Raw genomic sequence first — 24984 nt, 5'->3', positions numbered from 1 at the left:
CTCAACAATCTTAAAAAAAAAAAAGAAACTAAAATGAGAAAAGTTGTTAATGGTGAGAAATCATTTGGGAAATGGAGGGGCTTTGCGAGTAAAAAATGTAAAAATAATATTAAGTGGGTCTTGAAAATGCCCCCACCTAAAACAATGTGACAGAGAATGTACCCTCTTCCTCTCCAAGTGAAAGCTCAGGGTCTTACCTGGTTGCTGTGATCAGCTCCAAGGCTGGCTTTTGGGGATGACAGGCATTTTTCTTTGTTATGTACACATAAGTTCTCAACTGGTGACTAAAGAATGAATTTAATCATCCCCACTCACCCTGCCTCCTCCCCAAAACACACACACACACACACACACACACACACACACACACACACACACACCATGATATACCTAATCTGTGTAACGAAGAGGAAAAACAGGAAAACTGCATTGACAATTTACATTTGGAAAAGGGTATAACAGGAAATATGGTGGTGTTCCCCTGGGCATAACATCACTGTGTGGTATTTGACAGGAACAGCAAGGACCCCCTGCCTGGCTGATAGAAGGAGTTTCTTGGTCAGCCAGTCTGACTGCCCACTGTTCTGCTCTCGTGGAAGAGCTCTCTTTCTTGTTCCTTAACAGCTTTACTGAGATATAACCCACATACCAATAAGTCACATATTAAAAATACACATTTCCATGATTTTGAGTATATTCACGGATCAGTGTAACCATTACCCCAGTCTATTTTAGAACACAGTCATTACCTCAAAAAGAAACCCTGTGTCCTTTAGCTGTCACCTCCCTTAGTTCCCCTTTCCGATCCAGATGCCTTATGATGGATCTCTCTTATTCAGTGTTCTTCTTAGACACATCTAAGGTAGATATTGGAAATGATTCTCTTCTGGGAGTCTGCCACCAACTTAACAGTTCACTTCCCATTATTGTCAGTGCCAGGGACTTAAGGATTACCTTAGATTCTGAGTAGATTGTTGGCAATAAAATCCCCTTCCTCGTCTTTAACTCTATGTGCATTTGGAAGCAGTTACGCATTTTGAGATCTTTTCAAGACCAATTTATTTCAAGTTTTTAATTAAAAAATTTTAAAATTTATTTCTGGGTGCTATAATGCACTTCATTGGTCTATGTGACTGTTTCTATGCCAATATCATTGTAATGCAGGGACTCAGCTCCCGCTCCTTGCACAAGAACGCAGGATATGTCAAGGCCAAAAAGGAACACCAACGGAGCCATAGATAGGGGAGTCATACCACTATATTCTCGATGGCGGCTGGGTTGGAGACACAGGAAGCAGGAGCCACACAATCCGAAATTTGCCATCCGCTTCTCTACCAACCAACCCACTAACCAACCCCCTAGCATAGCCATGGCAGTTATATTAGTGGCTAATGGCTAACCACTAACAGCTGATGGCCACCCAGCCACAGCAGATGGCCATCTGATTACAGATGATGGCCATCTAATCACCGAGCCAGCACCTTTCCACGTGAGGCCAAAAGCCTGGGAACTGCTCTCTGGGACTCTGTCCCCAAAATCATATTGTTTGATTATTATAGTTTGTAAGGTAATTTGAAATCAGGAAGCATGGAGGAGTTCTGGTCAAGATGGCAGAATAGATAAGTGCTGTGCTCGTCTTCTCTCATGACCACATCAAAATTACGACTAAACTACAGAACAACCATCATTGAAAATTGCCTGAGGTCCAACTGAACAGAAGTCTTATAACTAAGGATATATAGAAAAAGCCACTTTGAGATTGGTAGGAGAGGTGGAGATGCAGAACTGGCTAATCCTACACCCATGTGTGGCAGGAGATACATCAGGAGGTATGTCTCCACTGTGGAGGTCCCCCTTAAGGAGCAAGGGATACCAGCCCCACACGGGGCTCCCCAGCCCAGGGTTCCAGTGTTGGGAAGTGAAGTCTCCACAACTTCTGGCTGCGAAAACTACTGGAGATTGTGGTTGAGTGAGACGGAGTGCTATCAGAGGCCTAGGTGTTCCTCTTAAAGGGCCCATGCATGAATTTACTCTGAGCTCCAACTCTGGGGCAGCAGCATGAAAAGAACCAGAGACATTGGAAGGGGAACTGAATTGTCTAGCTTCAGGGTGAGGGCAGGAGAGCCAGACAGAAGTGCTCTCCCAGACAGAAGTGCTCTCAGAAGCCATTGTTCCTTTGTTGAGCCCTCCCCTGCAACCAGCATGCAGACACAGAAAGGAATCATATCTGAGTCTCCATCAACCTTACACCATTCATCCCACCCTGGTGATTTCCTGAGACCCCAACCCACCAAACTTGTGGGCTGACCCAGGCCCCTTACAGTGTCTTTTCTATCCAAATGGCCTATCTTGGCTCATGCTGAGGACTTTCCTAAAATCTCTCAAAGGTTCACAAACCCCAAACAAGTAGCATCTGGCCTTGGAGTGCTCTGTACCTCTTGCTAAGCAGCCACAAGCCGGGTGCTATGGCAGCCGGCCTCAGTTTGCTGCTTAGCTTCTCATAGGCACCTCCAAACCCAGTACAAGTGGCAACCATCTGCAGATCACTTTGTAGCTCATACCAAATGGCCCCAGGCAGAGCACAAACAGAAACAGAACTTTGTCTGCCCCAGAGCCCCTCCCAGGATGCCCCAGAACCAACGAACCTGGTGGCCAGTCAGACCACACCAGAACACCACACAGTTACCCCCACAAAGGGATACATCCAAAGGGTAGAATGGTCAAACATGTCCCAAATGAAATATCAGAACAAAGATCTAGAAAAACAAACAAACAAACAAAAACTAAATAAAACAGAGACAAGCAATCTACCAGATGCAGAGTTCAAAACAATGGTTATAAGGATGCTCAATGACCTCAGTGAGAACTTCAACAAAGAGCTAGAAAACATGAAAATGGAGATAAAAAACATGAAAAAGAACCAATCAGAAATGAAGAATACAATAACTGAAATGAAGAATACATTAGAGGGAATCAACAGTAGATAAGATGGAGTAGGGGTGTGGGGACAGAGCCCCAGAGAGCATTTTCCAGGCTCTCAGCCTCACATGGAAAGGTGCTGGCTCGGGTAGTAGGAGGCCATCAGCTGTGTCTAGTTGGCCATCAACTGTTGCCGGTTAGCCATTAGCCACTGATATAACTGCCGTGGCTACGCTAGCAAGCTCAGAGTGTGGAGGAGTGTGGATTGCAGTTTCTGTGGCTCCTGCTTCCTGTGTCTCCAACCCAGCCGCCAGCGAGACTATAGTGGTGTGACTCCCCCATCTATGGCTCCCTTGGTGTTCCTTTTTGGCCTCACCATGTCCTGCGTTCTTATGTGGGGAGCGGAACCGAGACCCCGCATGACTCCCTGCATGACACATGGCACAGCGAGCAGGGTACAGTGTCAGCCAGAATCCCCAAATGGGTAGTGGAGCAGTTTATATGTTATGAAAGCTCAGTTTCGCGATCAGGGAACGGTGTCAGCCAAAGCTCTCCAAAGGGTGGTGGAGCAGTTTGTGCGTGTGGATACTCAGTCTCAGAAAGACCAGGAGGAGCAGCTGCTGGAGAGCTGGACCCCCGTGGAGGGGTGGAAAGACGTGGACGGTTCTCTGACCAGCAGAGGCCGAAGAAATCGAAGGTTATTGTGGCCCTGTGGGCTGGGAAGTTCTTGCTGAGGCAGCCCGGATGCAGGACTTGTAGTCCCAGGAGGAAACGCTTGCTGAGTCCTCCATGGGAGATGAGGGTGAGGTCAAGGTCGTCCCTCACCCCCAGGACAGCCCTGACGAATGATTATGGGCTATGGGGAATTGCCTTCTATCCCTAATTTAATGGACTGCTGGACTGTTTGCTTGGGAACACATCACCATGTAGTAGAACTGGTAGATGTTGGCTTTTGTGTCTTGACCAGCTGCCATTGAGAATATATAAGCACCTTGACTGTGAGTCGCTGTTGTTCCAGCACAGTATTCTGAGAGGCCCAGAGAGAGTGGCAGTGCCCTGAGAGGAATTGGCGGTGCCTGGGGAGACTGGTGGTACCCTAAGAAGCCCAGGAAGTCTGGCTGTGCTCAGAAGAACTGTTGGTGCCCTGAGAAACCCTGGCTGTGTCCGGGATACTGCATTCACCTCCAGGCTCCTCGCACAGGGACCCTCGTGGAAGATGCTGTCTGTAGATTATGAGGCGAGACCCTATAGGGGTGGAATGTGGGGACAGAGCCCCAGAGAGCATTTTCTAGGCTCTCAGCCTCACATGGAAAGGTGCTGGCTCAGGTAGTAGGTGGCCATCAGCTGTGACTAGTTGGCCATCGGCTGTTGCTGGTTAGCCATTAGCCGCTGATATAACTGCCGTGGCTAAGCTAGCAAGCGCAGAGTGTAGCAGAGTGTGGATTGCGGATTCTGTGGCTCCTGCTTCCTATTTCTCCAACCCAACCACCAGCGAGAGTATAGTGGTATGGCTCTTTTACCTATGGCTCCATAGTTGTTCCTTTTTGGCCTCACCATGTCCTGCATTCTTATGTGGGGAGCGGGACCAGAGACCCCACGTGACTCCCTGCATGACAAGGGGATTGAATCAATGATTTAGAAGTTAAGGTAGTAAAAAACACCTAATTAGAACAGCAGAAATAACTCAAAAGAATGATCATAGCTTAAGGGGCCTCTGGGACAACATTAAGTATAACAGCATTTGTATCATTGGGGTACCAGAAAGAGAAGAGAGAGAGCAAAAAATGGAAAAACTATTTGAAGAAATAATGACAGAAAACTTCCCAAACCTGGTGAAGAAAATTGACATACAAGCCCAGGAAGCACAGACCGTCAGGTGATTTCTCAACAGAAACTTTGCAGGCCAGAAGTAATTGGCACAAAATATTCAAAGTGATGAAAAGCAAGGACCTACAACCAAGATTACTCTACCCAGCAAAGCTATCATTTAGAATTGAATGACGGATAAAGAGCCCTCAGACAAGAAAAACCTAAAGGAATTCATCATCACCAAATCAGTATTACAAGAAATGTTAAAGAGACTTTTTTAAGAAGAAGAAAACGATAAAGAATATGAATAATAAAATGGCAATAACTATATATCTATCAGCAATTACTTTAAATGTAAATGGATTAAATACACAAATCAAAAGACATAAGCTTCTTGAATGGATAAGAAAACAAAACCCTTACGTATGCTACCTACAAGAGTCTCACTTCAGATCAAAAGACACACAGACTGAAAGTAAAGGGATAGAAAAAGTTATTTCATGAAAATGGAAATGGAAAAAAAAAAGCTGGAGAACCAATACTTATATCAGACAAAATAGACTTTAAAACAAAAGCTGTAACAAGAGACAAAGAAGGACCTAGTAATCCCACTTCTGGGTATTTATTCAAAGAAACCCAAAACACTACATCAAAGAAGACATGTGCATCCATATATTCATTGCAGCATTATTTACAACAGCCAAGATAAAGAGACAACCTGGGTGCCCATCCAGTGGATGAATGGATAAAGAAGAGGTGGTACATATATACAATGGAATATTACTTAGCCATAAAAAAGAAAGAAATCTTGCCATCTGCAACAACATGTACCTAGAGGGTATTGTGCTGAATGGAGTAAATCAGACAAAGACAAATGTCATCGGATTTCACTTATATGTGGAATCTAGAGAGCTAAACAAACAGAAACAAGCTCATAGATACAGAAAGCATTTGATGGTTGCTGGGTGGTAGAGGTTGAGGTATGTGTGAAGGGAGGAGAGGATTAAGAGGTACAAATTGGTAATTACAAAATAGTCATGGGGATGTATAACATGGGGAATATAGTCAGTAGTATTACAATAACTATGTATGATGTCAGATGTGTATTGAATTTATTGGGGGTAAACACTTCATAAGTTGCATTAATGTTTAATCATGTATTGTATACTTGAAACTAATATAACATTGTTTGTCAACTGTAATTGAAAAATAAAAAATAAAGAAACCAGGAAGTGTGCTGCTTCTAACTTTGTTCTTTCTCAGGATTGCTTTGGCTATTTGTATTCTTTTGTTGTTTCATATGAATTTTAAGATTGTTTTTCTATATCGGTGAAAATGCCATTGGAATTTTGCATTAAATCTGTATATTGCTTTGAATTGTATGGCCATTTTAACAATATTAATTCTTCCAATCCATGAACACAAAGTATCTTTTCATTTACTTGTGTCTTCTTCTATTTCTTTCATCAGTGTTTTATTGTTATCAGTGTCCAGACTTTTAATCTCCATGGTTAAATTTATTCCTAAGTATTTTATTGTTTTTGACACTATTGTAAATGGGGCCGTTTTCTTGATTTTCTTTTCAGACAGATTGTTGTTGATGTAAAGAAATGCAACTGATTTTTGTATGTTGATTTTGTATTTTGCTAGTTTACTGAAAGTTGGGTCACAAAATGTGTGGTCCAAACTCTTTATTCCTCAGGGAGATGGAGTTGGAGGTTCCCTCCTGATTGTAATGTACTGTGGCAGGAGTAGGGTTTGCAGCCAGAGTGAATCTCAGTCTTTCCTACCCAACACTACTACTGATATGATATATATAATCTATAAATAATAATTCGGTCTGATGATATACCCAAGGAAGTACAGACCTAACTACTTATACTGTTCTCAGAGGTGGATGCTACTTAGTATTGCTGCTGAGTATACCTAGTATACCGTAGGTATCAGGCATTCTCATTTCTAACTTCTTACCTCAGCTTGTTTCACTGACATAAAACAGATCCTTTTGGATAGCTATTTCATACTGAACTTCTACTAATTAAGTTTATATATGAAAGCTAGACTAAAAAGAACAAAATCATGTGAATTTTCTCATCTTGTGCCCCTCTGTTATTCTTTTACTGCTTCTGCTACACAGTTTTTTTAAACAACAAAAGATTCAGGGTAGATCATCACCTTACTTAAACATCCATTTTCTGACCCTCATTACTCCTCATTACAAACTTCTTGTAAAGATTCTTTACTTCTGTTGGATCTGTACCTAAACTGGAGGAAACTTATTGTTCCTGGTTATCATCCAACAGTGGAGTTGCCCTCTTAGGGATTCAGGATATAAAATACGGTTCTAAATACAGCTATTGAGGGGTTAGATTCTTCATCTCATATAAAATGCAGAGGACTTCCCTCATGAGACAACAAATAAATATAATAATTTATCACAAACAATGCTTTTTAATAATCCTCTGCATCATTAAAAGAAGTAGGCCAGAAAGGTGATTCAAGTCTCAAAAATTTTGTATTATTTCTGCTAATAGTTGATATTTAGGAAGTAGGAAACCTAGAACATACAATTTTCTTGGTTCATCCTTTACTAAATGAATATGAAACTGCTAACCTCTGTAGCTATGGAGACAGATTTATAAATTAATTCCCTGATGATTTAGCTTGGGTTCCCTATAAGACAATGCTTGAGACAAAGGCTTCTGTGCTATTTCTTTACTGGGAGGTGGCAGGGAAGAAGGAAAAGCAAATACGAGGGGTACATTATAGAAATGGCCAAATCAGTTTGTTGGTCTTGTAGGATATCTCCTGATAATGATATAAAACTACTGCATCCAGGAAGAGCCAGTCCGTGGGAGGAAAAATTAACAATTTATCAGCAGGTTTCTTCCCATTTTCCTCTTCCATTGGTCAAAGTCTTCCCAACAGCACACTAGGTCCTCCACACTTCTGGGTTGTGTTACCTGGTCCCTTCAGGCATCTACTGGGATTTCCAACCACCCAGAACACAAGTATGTGAACTCTTCTTGTCAGTAGTTTTATCACAACAACAGCTTGAGCCATTTCAAGGACTGCTCTGGCCAGAAAAAAAGGGCAAACGAGTGAAGCTGGGGACACAGAGGTGGGAAGATATAGGTGAAAACATATGAATCTGGAGTGGCAGATAAGCTGGGTCCTGTACATTTAACCAATATTTCCACACTTAAAATGTAAGTCCCACCCCTCTGTCTAAGGGTCAAACAGCACTTACCTTTGTCTTTTCATCCATTCATTTATTTCTGCCATCTTTCTTTCTTGCTTCACTTCTTGCTTTCTTTTTGTTATTTAGTCAGACAAGTTGCTTGATAAGCAATCATAGTGGTTCCTACTCCAAGCCGCTTTCAACTTGACACACGGCTAAGCATAAAAGATTTATTCAAAGTTGAAGTACATTCTGGTTACTTGTAGATGGTTGATAAATACTATTTTTCAAAGTCACGTACTGAGTACAATGTGAGTATTGGCTGCCTTTGTATTCATTCTGTGTACAAGCTCAATGGGGGAAAAAAAGACAAAACTATCTAATTGGGTGAACACAACTGTCACATCCTTTATTTGAAAGAAACAACTGTTTTAACTATTATCTAGAATAAATAGTAATGAACTCTATTAAGTTCATTATGATCAAAAAAAGTTCAGAGTAAAACAGAAATAAAAGGATTCTAAGAAATTAAATAGAAACATAATGGAGTGCTATTACCTTCCAGAAACCTATTAGTCAAGCAGATATAAGGTAAGAATTAAAAGAGAGGAAATTAAAAACACCAGGATTAAATGGAGTTTAACATGTTATCTAAAACTTGAGCAATTTTTGTTGTTTGAAGCTCCTTTTTGTATGATTTAATTGTCTTTTCCTTCATAGCAAGTACCTGAAGTGGAGAATTTAATTCAAAGTCAGCAAATTCATTTTGAAAGGGTCGATAATAAATATTTCAGATGTTGGCAGGTCACACACAGTCTCTATCATATGTTCTTGTTTGCTTCCTTGAAACCATTTAAAAATCTAAAACCATCCTCAACTCACTGATTTGTACAATAACAGGTTGTAGATAATCATTTCACAATGTATATCAAACTATCACATGTACACCTTAAGACTATACAATTTTATTTATTAATTATACCTCAATAAAACCAGATATAATAATAATAGTTTGCCATTATTCTTCTTTTAAATGTAAAAGCCATACTTGGCTCACCAGGCTATACAAACACATATATTTTATAATCTGATCTGTTATTTTTTTCTCTCTGTGCTTCAGTGTTGGTATTTTCTATTGTTCTGTGTCAAAATTCACTAATTCTGTTATCTGCTATATCTGAGCTGCTGTTAAATTTGTCCAATGAGTTCTTTTTTTCAATACTGTTTTTTATTATTTTTAAAACTTTTACTTATTTTAAATGTGTTTTTCTAGGACCCATCAGCTCCTGGTCAAGTAGTTGTTTCAATCTAGTTGTGGAGGGCGCAGCTCTCAGTGGCCCATGTGGGGATCGAACCGGCAACCTTGTTAAGAGCACCGTGCTCTAACCAACTGAGCTAACCGGCCACCCCCAAATGAGTTTTTGATTTTATATGTTTTATTTTAAGTTCTAAAATGTACATTTGATTACTTGTTTATAGTTTGCAGTCCTCAGTTAAAATTCTTCATCTTTCATCATTTTCATACATCTTGCCCATTGTTCTCTTCAACCTAGTTATGATAGGTGCTTTAAAGTCCTTATCTGCTAACGTCAATGTCTGGATCATCTTTGGGTCTGTACTTTTATTACATGTTTTTATTTATTGATTGTTGGTCACATTTTACTGCCTATTTGGGTTCTCACAAGTTGTTATTATATACAGGGCATTTTTACCGGAGAGCCCTAGAAACTGAAGATAATGTCAAATATCCTTACCTTTCCTCTGTTAAATGGATGCTAATAAAGAACTGAGTTGAGTTGGGGTAGGGTACATTGTTAGGTAGGCCCAGTCTCCCTTGGTTTGTGCATGTTCCTTAGACATTACTCTTTCAAGTTCTTCATTGAGAATCTGGCAGATTTCTATCTCTTCAGGTCTTTAACCACTGAGGAGATTCTGTTCTGTCCTTTGGAGGTTTAGCTTAGCTCTTTAGACTCTTACCCAGGCAGCCTCACTATCTAGCAGATGCCTTGATGGGGAGGCTAGCCACATGTGTAATGCAAGACCCCCCTCTCTCTAGTACTGAAACAAGACAAGAAATTGTCTCCTAAGTAGCAGTAGAACCTGGAGATTTTACTCTGCTTTTCCAGCTCAGTCTTCTCTTGGAGCATGGAACACCCCTCCACATTTGACTGAGAGCCTGACAGATCTCTCGTGTCCTCAGTCACATAATTTTGGTCCATCAGAGGTGTTTTGTTTACTTTTCTTGCTTGCAGCTCAAAAGATTCAAAATCTGGAAAATATCTTGAGGTGAAGACCTCTCATGTGTCTGTAGGGAAGATTTGTCTCCTAAGCACCGTTAAACAAAACAGTTAACTTCCATGACTGAAAGACTTTTAAAAGAAGGGCATGAAGTCTAATCCACCAGCAGCAGTGCTAGGTGGAGAAGGCAACATGTCTCCATCCTGGAGTGGAGGAGTGTTTTTAAACATTATGTTTTGAGGAAGAAAGATGTAAGTTGTTTTGAAAGAATTTACATTGGCTACAAATAAGGAGGAAGGGATAAGGTGAGATGGGGGCAGTTCTGTGATAAGTGCACAGTCTGTAAGGAAGAAATGATTGGGTAGAAGCAACAGTCCTGAATGTTCATGTGGATCCAAGATCCCAATGGCCCATCTAGTCGTTGGCTGGTAGATGCCTAGTGGTTGATTCAAAGCTCCAACACACATTCATGCATGTGAGCAGTCTTTTGTCAGCTGGTGCATTCACAGCAATTCACAGGTTATTCACAGGCTAACTGTTCTATGTTCTTTCTCTCACTGTTGGGGCCCATTGTAATTTAATTTAGAACTTTGTAGAATTTTTTTCTTGTCAGTACCACGGGATTTCAGAAGACAGTGCTTGCTTCCCAAGCTCCTCAACCTCCTGTGCCACCCTATTACTTATTAAACGTCCCATTTGGAGAAGAGGCCATGAGTTTCTAGTTTGTCACACCAGCCCACACAGCCATCAAAATTTCTGTTGGCAACTATTTCCTCCAGAAAGAACCCTGACAAAGATTCTCTCCACCAAACTCTAATCAGGTTCCTCTGAGCTCTGTTTCAACTAGGTCCCATCCATCCTTGGGCATGATTTCTAGAGCACAATTTTAGCAAAATCTTGCTAAGTCAGTATAGCCAGAATCCGCCACGCTCAATATCTGATCACCCCAGATACATGATCAGGTTTCTCATCCTTCACCATTCCTCAGGTAATGTCTGATCACCCTGGCCAACCTTCAGCAAGAATCTTATTCGGTCACTTTATGTTGCCTCTTAGTAATTTTCCATTCACAGACCCTCACTCAGCTCTTTGACTATAAATTCCCACATTTCCTTGTCATATTCTGACATATTCCCCTGTTGTAAAATCCCATTGCAGGGGCGGCTTGTTGGCTCAGTTGGTTAGAGCACGGTGCTCATAACATTCAAGTTGCCGGTTCGATTCCTACATGGGCCAGTGAGCTGTACCCTCCACAACTAGACTGAAAACAACGACTTGACTTGGAGCTGAGCTGCGCCCCCCACAATTAGATTGAAAACAATGACTTGACTTGGAGCTGAGCTGCGCCCCCCACAATTAGATTGAAAACAAGGACTTGACTTGGAGCTGATGGGTCCTGGAAAAACACACTGTTCCCCAATATAAATAAAACAAAAAACAAAAAACAAAAAATACCCCATTGCAATAGTTCTTATACTTATCTTGATAGCTCCCCTGAATAAAGTCTGCCTCACCATTCTTTAGCAAGTGTCTGAATAATTTTAACAGCTATTTGCCTACAATAACCCCAGTTTTCAGCCCCTAGCAAAGAAACTGTCTCCCAATAATCAGTGCACCTAACATAGGCTTTTTCCTTTCTGGAATTTCAGTTCATCTAGTCCTCTTTGCTATCACAGCTGTCTAATGCCTTTGAAAATATGATTTATTCGTTCTTTTTACTAATATTGCAGTAGGACATATGACTCACTGTTACTTGTTCCGCCTTATCTGGAAGCAGAAGCCGTAATAATAATTTAAAATTATTTTTGCAATTTAATAAACTGTAAAACTCCAGGAGGTCAAGGTCAATGACTCTCTTGCATAAAGGTACATCTCTAGCATTTAGCAGTTTCTGAAGACTCTCAATGACATCTTATTTCTAGTCAAGGAATACATATGAGAGCCAGCCAAACACCCCACAGACTGTGTGGTGGCTTAAACTCAGGACCATGCATTCTCAAGGGGAGTAATATCACTCCTCTTAGGGGGCAAAATATGCTTTTAGGGGGTGAAAAAATCTCAGCTATTAGTATGGTGTGTGAGCCTCTAAAGGACCAAAGTACATAAACAGAGAGACAGCACACTTGTGCTATTGAAATGTCAAGGGTAGGGAGTGTTAGGAAAAGAAATGTTTGTAAGGAATCCTAAAAAAAAAAAAAAAGGGAGAAAATTAAAAAAGAGTTGAGAAATGCTGCTCTAGACCACATTCCTAAACTTCTAGGTGACTTTGAGAATACCACATACTTACTGAAAGTTCAGCATATTGGTTTATTTGTTTGTTTGTGTCGATGAAAAAAATATCCAGCCTAAGAGAAAACTTATTAAGAGTTTATTTGAGCCAAACTGATGACAATTGCCAGGAACCAAAATCTCAACGGACTGAGAAAATGCTCCGGAAAATGGCGGTTTTGCAACTTATTTTATACATTAGAATCAAAGGAGGAAGGTTACATGAAATCCACTGGTGGTAGATTAAGTGGGTGGGAGAAAGCAAAGTGGAAAATCTCTGGGATTGGATAAAAAGCAAATTGGAGAGACAGATACTTCTTTTGCATTGGTGGGTACGGGATAGTTATTAGTTAGCATTTTACTGCACATAGAAATGGTAATCAAGGGACAAGAACAACAATGAGGGATTCTGTGGTCTCCTGCTCTGGTGTGGTGGGTTGTGCCCTGAGGGTTCTGGAAAAAGGGATTACTCTGACATTCCAAGGTTGTGTTATCTAAGATGCAAAAAGATAATAGACAGGCTCACTTAAGGTAAAGATTGACCTTTGTCAAGGAAGCTACAGGCCAAGGATGTGACTACCAGCCAAGACCTGATTTTAGTTAGGAATTTTTATGTTCAGACCATCCTATGCGGTTAATTTTGGTCTCTGCGTTTGTAGGGCCTGTTATGCAGGCCTCCCCTGAGCTTGTCAGATTTAGTATGTAGCCCCTTTTTCATCCACATTTGTTTGGAGGGAGGGGTGGAGATAAGGAGGGTGATTTTCCAGTTAACATATTACTATTCAGAAACAGAGGAGTCTCAAGACAGGGGCCATGAATTATATTCATTCATCTTCGCATGACTCACACATTTTAAATAAATGTATAATGAATAAAGAAATGAATGAAAAATAAATAAGGAAGTGATTAATGAAGGAACATGCATTTGTTTTTTTTTCAGTATAGTTTGTCAGAACTGACACTATATTCAAATAGTTTAAATTATTACAGAAAAGTTGGGATAGAGTGCTGGCTGGTCATTTATACTAGGCATCTATAGTTTTACATGGACTCTTCTATCTTTAAAAAAATAATATAAAATCAATCAGGATAATTAGATAATTTCTGTATCTATTATTATATATTTCATTCTCTTATTTATTTACAAGTATATTCACAATACTCAGGTATACTATTAATAAGAATGCAAAGCAGTTGATTGTAATGATTGTTATGGAAGTAGTATTAGTTCCATTCAGGAGCTAAATGTTCTTTCCCTTCTCTCTCCTCAATTTTGAGACTGAAATTGAGGCATTGTGTAATTCCTAAGACGGAGTTTCTTGGAAATTTAGTGCAAATCATAATCAAGTGAGAATGAGAAAATTCTTGTGAGACAAGAAATCCAATTTATGCTGATCAAAAGCAAGAAACACAATTTGAAAGGGCAACATAGCACATGTGTTATATGTTATTAAAAAACGAATTAAATGTTCATCTATGAGGTAGATGAGCAGTATATAGAACTACAACAGAATTGCTGTCCTCAGAAAGGGGAAATCTGATTTGAGCCACATGCTTAATACACATAAATGAAACAGTATAAAAGAGTATGTAATCCTTATATCATGTGAAATAGTTTATCATGCTTGAAGAGTTCTGCTGAGGGCTGGAAGTGTGAAGGACGTTTTCATAAAGAAGATAGGAATGATCTAAGTAGGTCTATAGTCCAATAGAAACTGTCAATTGTTTGATATGCTGAAGATAAAAAAAAATTATCACACTAGGGGTTTAGTCAGTGCCTTGAGGGCTAGCTGGGACATATAGTGCTAATAATAGCTAGCATTTATTGAGTACTTTGCCCTGAGGCATAAAATCCTTAGGGATACTAAACGATGGGACAATTCAAAATATTGGTATCTGGTGTTGAGAAAATATATGACTCTACTTTGGGTAAAATATCTTTCAAGTTCTTTGTTTTCTTTAAAAAAAACAACAAAAAAAGTAGAAGGACCTAATCCAGTTATAAGCAAATGTTTCTTAATAGTCATTTTTAATGAGAGATCAGTATGTGATTTTTACATGTAATAACAAAGGAATTCTAAGAACAGAATGACATTAGTATTATTAAATTTTCTCCGTTTCTACCTATTTACTTACATGAAAAAAGATTCCTAATGCTTATACATATAAAATTTATGTATGTAGCCCCTAAGAATAAAATTGAAAATGTACCCTGAATCATTCTAGCAATAACTAACGTTTAACCCATACATATGTAAATTAAAATTTAAAACACCCATTTATTCATTAAAAACTGTTTTTCCAATAAAGTTGTATTTTTATAGTCTTCTATTTAACATTTGTAATATATTTGATTAACTGTGTAATTATAATTGTATTTCAATTCAAAATAAAATTTTAACTCTTAGAATCTTATTCTTACCAAAAATTAACTTAATTTCAAAATATATATTTTGTTACAGAGTAATATAAAAGGCAATCAATCAACTCTCCATATAAATCCCTTTTAAGTTCTTTGCTGACTTCTGAACTACACTTGCATGGGCCAAGATTCTAAACAACCCAGAGGAGAGATGATAGCTGGTAGGCATGAAAAAGCTGTGCAAAACAGATCCACAGATGACTCAAATATTGAAATCAACAGACAAAAATTTTAAAATAACTATGAAAAACATGTTTAAAAAATCTACAGAAAAAAATGGATGTATGCGGAAAGAGTAAGGAGTATCAGGGAGATAGGATAACTGTAATAAAAGTTGTAGATATGTGTGCTCCGATGTTCATTGCAGCTTTATTTACGGTGGCCAAGACACGGAAACAACCAAAGTGTCCTTCGATAGATGATTGGATAAAGAAGTTGTGGTATACATACACAATGGAATATTATTCTGCCATGAGAAAAGATGAAATAGTGCCATTTGTGACAACATGGATGGATGTTGAGATTATAATGCTAAGCGAAACAAGTCAGACAGAAAAAGTAGAGAACCATATAATTTCACTGATATGTGGTATATAAAACTGAAAACAAAAAAAAGAACAGGAAAAACAAACGAAGAAACAAAACATAGGCACAGACAATAGTTTAGTGGTTACCAGAGGGTAAGGGGGGAGGGGGGTGGTAGATGAAGGTAAAGAGCATCAAATATATATTGATGGAAATAGAACTGACTCTGGGTGGTGAACACACAATGTGATATATAGATGATGTATTACAGAATTGTACACCTTAAATCTATGTAACTTTGTTAACAATTGTCATCCCAATAAGCTTTAATTAAAAAAAAAAGAGTTGTAGTCTCAGATTCACAATCTCAGATTAAAAGTACACTCTCAATTAAAAAGAATGATTGAATGGGATTAATAAAAGATATTACATAAAGAAGAAAGGATAAGTGAACTTGAAAATAGAAAACCAGAAAGGTTTTTTAAGGTGTTAAAATATCATAATATACAGAAAGTTAAAAATATATGTGACACAGATATCTACTGAACATTTCATTCAACAATAGCACAATATTCATTCTCAAGTGTACATGGAATATTCTATAAGCTAGACCATATGTAAGACCATAAAACAAGCCTCAGCAAATTTAAAAGGATTTACATTATACAAAGTAGGTTCCCTGACCACAATGGGATAAAATTAGAAATCAATACCATATGTAAATCAAAGGGACTCAGAATAACCAAACCAACGTTAAAAGAAAGAACAAAGTTAGAAAACTCATATTTTCTGATTTTAAACTTACCACACACCATAGCAATCATAGTGTGGTATAGGCAAAAGGATAGAGATATACCCAATGGGATAAAATCAAGAACACAGAAATCTTTACATTTATGGTCAACTGATTTTTGACAAGGTTGGAGAAAAAATAGTTATTTTATTGATGCTGGGACACTGGATATCCATGCGTAAAAGAATAATTGTGGACCTCTATATCACAGCACACATAAAAGTTTACCTAAAATAGATTGTAAATCTAAATGTAAGAGTTAAGACTAGAAGAAAATATGAGTAAATCATTGTGACCTTGGATTAGACAATGTAACATCGTTAGATATGACACCAAAAACACACACTATAAAAGAAAAAAATTCATAAATTAGACTTCATCAAAATTTAAAAACTTTTGTCCTTCAAAGGGTGCAATCAAGAATGTGAGGAGATAATTCACAGAATGGGAAAAAAATTTGTAAATCATATATCTGATAAGGGAATTGTATCTGAGATGCATGAAAAACACTTAAACTCAATAATAAAACACAGATAACCCAATTAAAAAACAAGCAATAGATCTGAATATACATTTCTCCAAAGAAGATATACAAATGGCCAACACACACACAAAAAGATGCTCAATATCATTAGCTATTACATAAATGTAAATCAAAATCACGAGATACCACTTCATACCAACTAGGATGTCTATAATCAAAGACATAATAACAAGTGTTGGTGAGGAGATGGAGAAATTGGAACCCTCATATACAGCTGGTAGAAATGCAACACTGGTGCAGCTACCTTAGAAAATAGTCTGGAAGTTCCTCAAATGATTAAACATAGGGTTACCATTAAACTCAGCAATTCTACTCCTAAGAGAAAACATATGTCGATACAGAAACTTGTATCCAGGAATGTTTATTCAAAATAGCTAAAAGTGGGAACAACCCAAATGTCCATCAACTGATAAATGGATAAATAAAATGTGGTATATCCATACAATAGAATATTACTGTTTATAAAAAGAAATGAGGTACTGACACATGATTCGACATGATCACAAAAAACCACATATTATGTGATTCCACTCATAGAGATATTGAAACTAGGCAAATCTATAAAAACAGAAGGTAGATTAATAGTTGCCTAGGGCTGGGGACCTTGGGGGAAATTGGGATTAACTGGTTATAGGGTTGGGGTTTATTTTTATTTTTTATTTTTATTTTTTAAAGATTTTATTGGGGAAGGGGAACAGGACTTTATTGGGGAACAGTGTGTACTTCCAGGATTTTTTTCCAAGTCAAGTTGTTGTCCTTTCAATCTTAGTTGTGGAGGGTGCTGTTCAGCTTCAAGTTGTTGTCCTTTCAGTCTTAGTTATGGAGGGCGCAGCTCAGCTCCAGGTCCAGTTGCCATTGCTAGTTGCAGGGGGTGCAGCCCACCATCCCTTGCGGGAGTCGAACCGGCAACCTTGTGGTTGAGAGGACATACTCCAACCAACTGAGCCATCCGGGAGCTCAGCGGCAGCTCAGCTCAAGGTGCCATGTTCAATTTTAGTTGCAGGGGGCGCTGCCCACCATCCCTTGCGGGACTCGAGGAGTTGAACGGGCAACCTTGTGGTTGAGAGCCCACTGGCCCATGTGGGAATCGAACCGCTAGCCTTCGGAGTTAGGGGCATGGAGCTCCAACACCCTGAGCCACCAGCCGGCCAGGAGTTTATTTTTGAGGTGATGAAAGTGCTGTAAAATTTATTGTGGTGATGGTTGCAGAACTCTGTGAATATGCTAAAAGCCATTGAATTGTATACTTTAAATGGGTGAATTGTATGATATGTGAGTTATATCTCAATAAATCTGTTTTGTTTTGTTTTTAAGATAGGGGTTGGTTGCAGGTAGCAGAATGTCACCAAAATAGGATGAAAGAGGCGTGAGATACAGGTCATTGGGGGGTGGGCAGGACTGCACTCTGAGTAGATATGACTAATGCAGAAGAGGTAGCAAGAGTTCATGTGTGAAGTTCCTGCAAAGTTAATTTTTAATACATGAGCATTAGCAATGGTTGTAGGTGATCACATGAAACCTTTTAATGGACAAGGAGAGACTGATTACAGGAATAGCCTAGTCAGTTCCATTACTGGGAATCTATTTTGGTCTAAATGAGCACATCCCAGTAGGAAGCTCTACTTTCTCAAGGTTCACACCAACGAGTCTCAATCTCAGCACTGTTGACATCTGGCGCTGGAGAATTCTTTGTTACGTGGGTTTGTAGTACGATGTTTAGCAGCATCGCTGGCTTCTACCTAATAGATGGCACTAGCAACTCCCCCCTCCTCCCACTTAGGACAAACAAATGTCTCCAGACATTTCCCGCAGGCCCAAATCATTTTTAGTTGAGAACCGTTGATTTATATGTACGCGTTTATAGGGTAGGAACAAGTGGTTTGCTAGTAAATGTTTGACAGCCAGCTCTCTTGGTACTGTTTGCCAATTTCCATGGTGTAAACAGTCCCTCGGTGGCTCATTTCAAGCTACAAGTGCCATCAACTTGCTTGCAAAACTCCTACAGATTTAACAGTCAGCTTTAGCAAGCTGATATAAACCAGCTTCAGCACATTACAGAGAGGGATTTGCAGGGCTTGAGTGAACAAAACATTCCATCTCGGGGTATGTGAGACAGCGATGTCAAAATGATCCCTGGGGCCAGAATCCTAGCAAACAGGAATAGGTACAGAGCTACATCTTTTGTGGTCTCCTTCCCTTTCATTGTGGACCTTGCTGCCTATTCTCTACCGAGTTCTAAGGAGATTTGCTTTCCTTGGAACTCCTCAGTAAAGTTGCTAGAACTGAAGTCTGAGATGGAAACGCCTTTCTCATTCAGGCAGGACTGAACCGATGGATTGTCTGTTTTCTCCCGGGCAGCCAAGCAGACAAATTAGGTTCAAGGCCTCCAGAGAAAGCCCTTGATAATATAGAGTCAAGGTCCTGGCAGATTTGTGTCCCTCTTACATTGCTATTAGGTAATAAGTCAGCTGGATTGAACTTTTGTAGCTTGAAATGGTCCAAATAGTGCATCTAGGGTAGGGTACGTGCAGTAGGCTTCACATGGCCATGTAGAATTTGGACAAGGGTCAATCAAATCCCTGTGTAGTGAGAGGAAACATGGTAATTGACACGTGAAGTCAGAGAGTAGAGCTGTTAGAAATAATTTTGAAGATCAGTTGGTGTGCTGATTTTCCTGTAGGGTTCTTTGAGAATCAGTCCAGGTCGAGGCAAATTCTCAATTCTGAGTATGATGGCTTAGCCTTTACAACTGTGAAATCTGCTCCTATGTGATACATTGTATTGTTATTAGACTGTTTCAATATCTTGAATGAAAGGTATTGGAATTGGCACTGGACAACATGTATGTAAGTTTTTGCTAAAATAGTACTGTAACTTTACCACTGATGACAAAAAAATTATAAAAATGGCAATTAGTTTTACACTAAAATATCAATTCAAGTAGGAGAAAAAAATCACCTATAAAATTTATCAGTTGCTATACCATATCGAAGTCATGTAATAAAAGTAAAAACACTGCCATATAATCACAATTGTTTAGGACAATACAACTCAGATCTGGATCCTTCTCATTTGGTTCTGACTTCTGGCATTTATCTTCACTTCCTTTGTGAATAGAGCCACAGTGTTATGTTCATTCATACATACACTTTAAGACTTCAAATATTTCAGTTTATCCTTTTAATTCTGGCTCTTTTATTTAACAATTTTGCCAAGGAAAGTAGAAAATAAGTTTTGAGATAAATGTAAATACCTTACAGTACATACTGATTTTCACCTTTTAAACACTTCCTTCCTTCCTTTTTTCCTTCCTTCCACCTTCCTTCCTTCCACTAGTCAATCATTTGTTCGCATAGATATTTGAGTACCTACTTTGGTACTCAGCTCTGTGTTTGGTGCTAAGGAGACAGAGGCTATGAATGGATTTCACCCTCAACTTTGTGAGGCCACAATCTCATGCAATAGACAGACAGCAAATAATATCATGTTATAACAATCAAGAAATGAACACTAATTTGCAACAGAAGGAGATGGTGACAAACTCTCAGAGGGAAATCTGGGAAACTATGAAGAAAGAGGTACTTAAAACCTGGTAGTTTCTCAAAGACTTAAACATAATTACTACATGATCCAGCAATTCTATTCCTCCATATATACCCAAGAGAATTAAAAATGTATTGTCCACACAAAAACTTGTACACAAATGTTCACAGCAGCATTATTCATAGTAGCCAAAAAGTGATAACAACCCAGATATACATCTACTGATAAATGGATAGATAAAATGTGTTATATCCATACAATGGAATATTATTTGACAATAAGAAGGAATGTACTGACTCATGCTTCAACTCATGGATGAACCTTGAAAACATTATGCTAAGTGCAAAAAACCAGTCAGAAAAACCACATATTATATGATTCCATGTACACGAAATGTCTAGAATAGGTAAATCTATAGAAACAGAAAGTAGCTCAGGGCTGGGGTTGGGGGAGGGAGGTGATGGGGTGACAGCTAAAAGGTACAGAGCTTTTTTGGGTGTAATTAAAGTGTTCTAAAATTGGTCATGTTTACACAGCTTTGTGAACATACTAAAAGCAATTTAATTGTAACTTAAATGGATGTTTTGTGTGATATGTAAGTTGTATCTTAATAAAGGTGTTTTTATATTACATCAGTCATATATGTCAAGTTCTAAGAATAATGAATGCCTGGCACATAGCAAGTGCTACATGAGAGTTAGCTACTATTATTTAAAATGAAAATTAAAATGAGATCATTTTTCACTTTCCAGGTTGGTAGACACTAAATAGTTTAGAACGTCCACAATCAATGAACTCTTCTACACTGTAGGTAGAAATGTAAATTTGTGCAGTTTCATTAGAGGACCCAGTGGATTTACTATTAAAATGATAAATGATAGATATTTATACTTTTTGACTGAATAACTTCAAAGAATTTGTCTTTGTTTATTATAACGTGGTTCATATTATCAAAAGAACTAAACAACTATTAATAGGTGTCTAGTTTAATAAATGATGGTATAACCATAGACGTAAATCTTACATGACCATAAAAAGAAAGAAACAAAGGGGCCCTACTGCATGATCTCATTTCTAAGGCACATTATTAGGTGAAAAAAGAAATTTCAGAACAGTGCTTACAATATGCTGACATTATTGTAAAAAATAAGCTGTGACTATGAGGATGAATATACACACATGCGCACATTTACAAACACATTTGTGCTTGTAAATGCATATAGACTTTTCTAGAAAGATACACAAGAAAGGGAACTAGTTGCTTCTGGAGAGAGATTAGAGCATGGGAAGTCTGTAGTCAGAGAAAGACTTACGTTTGCACACAATTTTGTACTGCTTGAAATTTTGTCTTTTGTGGTTTTATTTTGGTCAAGAGTATATTGTTTTTATAATGACAAATTCAATTAAAAGGAATAAGAGAAGTATATGAGGCCAGCAGAAAGCTCCAGTCAAATGACGTTATCCTCCATTTCCCTAACTGGATAGATTTGGTCCAACTAGACTGGATCATGGCAAGGAGGGTGTGTGTGTGTGTGTGTGTGTGTGTGTGTGTGTGGTGTGTCTCCAAGTTTCATAATTACTAAATCTAGTGAAAATTTAAAATAAAATAATATCTTGCTTTCTCTCCCACTTAGCACTGGATCATCTTTTACTCAGGGTTATTAATTCACCTAACAACGATTGACTAAGAACCACCTAACTTCTCAGTCTGATGCTGTGGGAAGTACCACAGCGGTGAGAAGAGCAATACCTTCCTTCATTGTTATAAATAATTTGACAAAAGAAACAAGAAAATTTCCAATAACAATACAAGAGCTTAATGATTACTCAAGTCAATTGTTTCAAGCCCCTTAAAATACTTTTTTTTTTTTTAGATGTTACAGTGTCCCTAGGAAGACAGCAGGGGGCACTTCAAACATGTCTGTGCTGAGTCAGGTCTGCTTCTGTCAGTCTAGGACTTTGATGATTTGTCTGAAGTTATCTCAGAACATAAAGCCCTCAGCAAAAGACATTTGTGGTCTTGCATAAAAAAGTCATTAACTAGGTCTCATAGAAAGTCTCCTTTGATTTTCTACCTGAACTTAAGTTTTTAAGTTTTTTTGGTGGGGGAAGGAGAAAAAAGCTACTTATAAATAAACATGGATTATAAATCCAGGTTATCTGTGGGACATTCTTTTTAGTTTGTATTAGCTGTCTTCTAGGAAAGGCCGGAATCCTTCTCCCCCTTGGCCCGTTGTAGCTCCTCTGTGACAGCATCTGTCTCTCTGGTATGTTCTGACGTGTCCCCCTTACCATAATGTCTTATTCCAGGACAGGCCATTGCAATACACTTTTCTTTTTTTAATTCACTTTAAAAAAATTTGTATATCTTTTATTGCTCTTCACTTTATTTAGACAGATCTTTTAATTCTGATATTAAAATATGATTTCCTTCTTTCTCTTTGTTTTTCGTTTCTTTTGTGTTTGGAAGAGGGGAGGGAATGAATATCCCCAAATCAAGAAAACCAAAATCCTTAAAATATGTCTGGATTATTTAACAACACACTATTATTATTTGAAGCAGTTCTCTCCACACCCCACAATTCCTTCACCCCCAAAACAAACCGGGTGAAGGAAGGAGACAGTAACAAATTGGCTAAATACAATACTTATTTGTACTTTAACTTTTCCAGAATATGACACCCAACTTTACGAACGGAGAACTATATTCCATCTGAGTTTAATTGTCCCTTGAACTGCTACTTGGAATTTTTTCAATTTAGCTTTGTTGGGTAAAGAATCAAAGAAGAGGCTTGCAAGATCAATAGCTCCACTTAACTACCCAGTAGGGCAGCTCCTATAGCTATGACCTCATGCTCATCCCCACCCTGTCACATCCCATCTCCATCCAGACACAGCTGGCGCTCCTCCTTGTTTACAGTTTTAGGCCGGGATATGAGTGGGTAGCAGTGGAAAAGTCTTCTATGGGAATTTTTAGTAAACATCTTGGTTTTGTTTTTTCTTATTAAAAGTCAAAATATTTTAAAAACCTTTTTATATTTATGATTTTGTATTTGTAAATTTCATTTGTACCAGTCATGCTTTTTTTCTACATTAAACATAATATTTGAGATAGACACCAAATCCATTTCAGTACTGATGCTCTTTTAGGGCCCAGGCATTTCATCATAGCTCTGCATGTACAAAACACATCTGCTTCCCAGGCTTTTCCGGTTTGCAATTACAGCAACATTGTAACATAACACATCAAATACATTTTCCTTCTTTTTTGGGATCACTAAAGAAAAAAACACACCGTATGATTTGTGGTTACTGTTATTTGATCTTCCTTGAATTTTATCTTTCCTCATCTGTACAATGGGAATATTATTAAGCTCACTGTGTTTTTGTAATGATTACATACAGAAAGGATTGCAAAGTGCCCAGTGTGTGAAAATAGCAGGCCCTCAATCTAAATAATAGATAGATACTTAGATAGATGATAGAGGATAGATAGATGATAGAAAGAGATGATAGATAGGAAGGAAGAGAAACAGAGAGTTTCCCTACATGTGGAGCTCTGGAGTTTCTGGCTGTTTCCTTAGGTATACACAATTAACTTTCTGCTTACGTCATTTTAAACTCATAGGAGAAGCAGGTGCCCTGTCAAGAGTACTAGTTTGTTGAACATCTATAAAAAGCTGAGCTTCTTTTAAACTGAAACTTTTTAAGTCTGTTACAAAAGAAGTGTCAATTACGGAAAACGTCATACCTCACGTTGTGGGTGATCAAATAACATTGCTGAAGCTTGGATGAGGCACCTCGCTAACGCACATGCAGTCTGGACTTGGAGGTCATGTGAGCCTCTGCACGAGAACGCAGGCATCTGATCGCTCTGAGAAAAGCCAATCAGGAGAGAGCGCTGCCGCCACACCCACCGCCCACCACCTGCCCTCGCATTGGAGCCAATCTGTCTGCTTTTTCAAACAGGCTGATCTGCTGTGAGTTAATTCTTCCTGGAAATCGCTGCAATTCGAATGCACATGCAGTGTAACACTAGACGCCATGCCAAACCGGTTTCATGTGTATATTTCATATTCATATATATGAAGAATTACTCTAACTTTTGATTCCTTTGAATTTGTTATCTTAACCTGAGAAATCATTTTAAACATATAGCAGACTTCCCTTTAGCAATCTTCTTGCAGTTCTCTGAAAGGCACAGAAGTGCTGATAGTTTGGTTGTCTTAGCAAATGATTTTTAAAAAACTTTAATGTGTGAAAATAGACTGCATGAGTATTTTATATAAGACAGTAGGCATTTTGCACTTTTGTTTATATGTCATTTATCCCTTGACCACACGCGATTGTACTCACCTCGTGTCGTTTTTTTTAAATTAGACTTTACTATATAATTTTTTGGAGGACTGTCACATCATAGTTACTCATCACCTGCATGGTCTGTTTTGCCACTTCTAAAGTTCTTTTCAGGGGATTAATTCTTGGCAGATTTCAAAATACCTCCACATGCTCTGTGGGATGAATGTGCACCACATATTGTTCAATAATTGCAAGACAATAATACAGGACAATATATTGTGTTGTGCCATTTAATGCATCAACTTAAACATAAAACTCTATTCTATAGACTAACACACTTTGAATTATATGGGTATTATCAGGTGTATTTCATTTTTGAGACAAACTTTAAATGTGAGCCTACTTTAAATCATATGGATTTTCATCCTTTTAACATACAAATG

The 24984-nt window shown here is 38.4% G+C and overlaps 1 long non-coding RNA gene across 1 annotated transcript; it reads right to left on the bottom strand.

Annotated features, from left to right (window-relative positions):
- Positions 1–5481: 5481 nt before the first annotated feature.
- On the bottom strand, positions 5482–24808 carry LOC109449958 (uncharacterized). The gene is made up of 3 exons (XR_002137775.3): positions 23994–24808; positions 7979–8124; positions 5482–7804 (listed from the first exon to the last, which is right to left on the bottom strand). It is a non-coding gene; the product is annotated as an uncharacterized LOC109449958 (long non-coding RNA).
- Positions 24809–24984: the final 176 nt, after the last annotated feature.

The sequence above is a fragment of the Rhinolophus sinicus genome, chromosome 15 (genome assembly GCF_057876585.1).
Source record: "Rhinolophus sinicus isolate RSI-liver-muscle chromosome 15, RSI-T2T, whole genome shotgun sequence".
Classification (NCBI taxonomy): Eukaryota; Metazoa; Chordata; class Mammalia; order Chiroptera; family Rhinolophidae; genus Rhinolophus; species Rhinolophus sinicus.
This window is presented reverse-complemented; position numbering and strand designations above follow the sequence as displayed.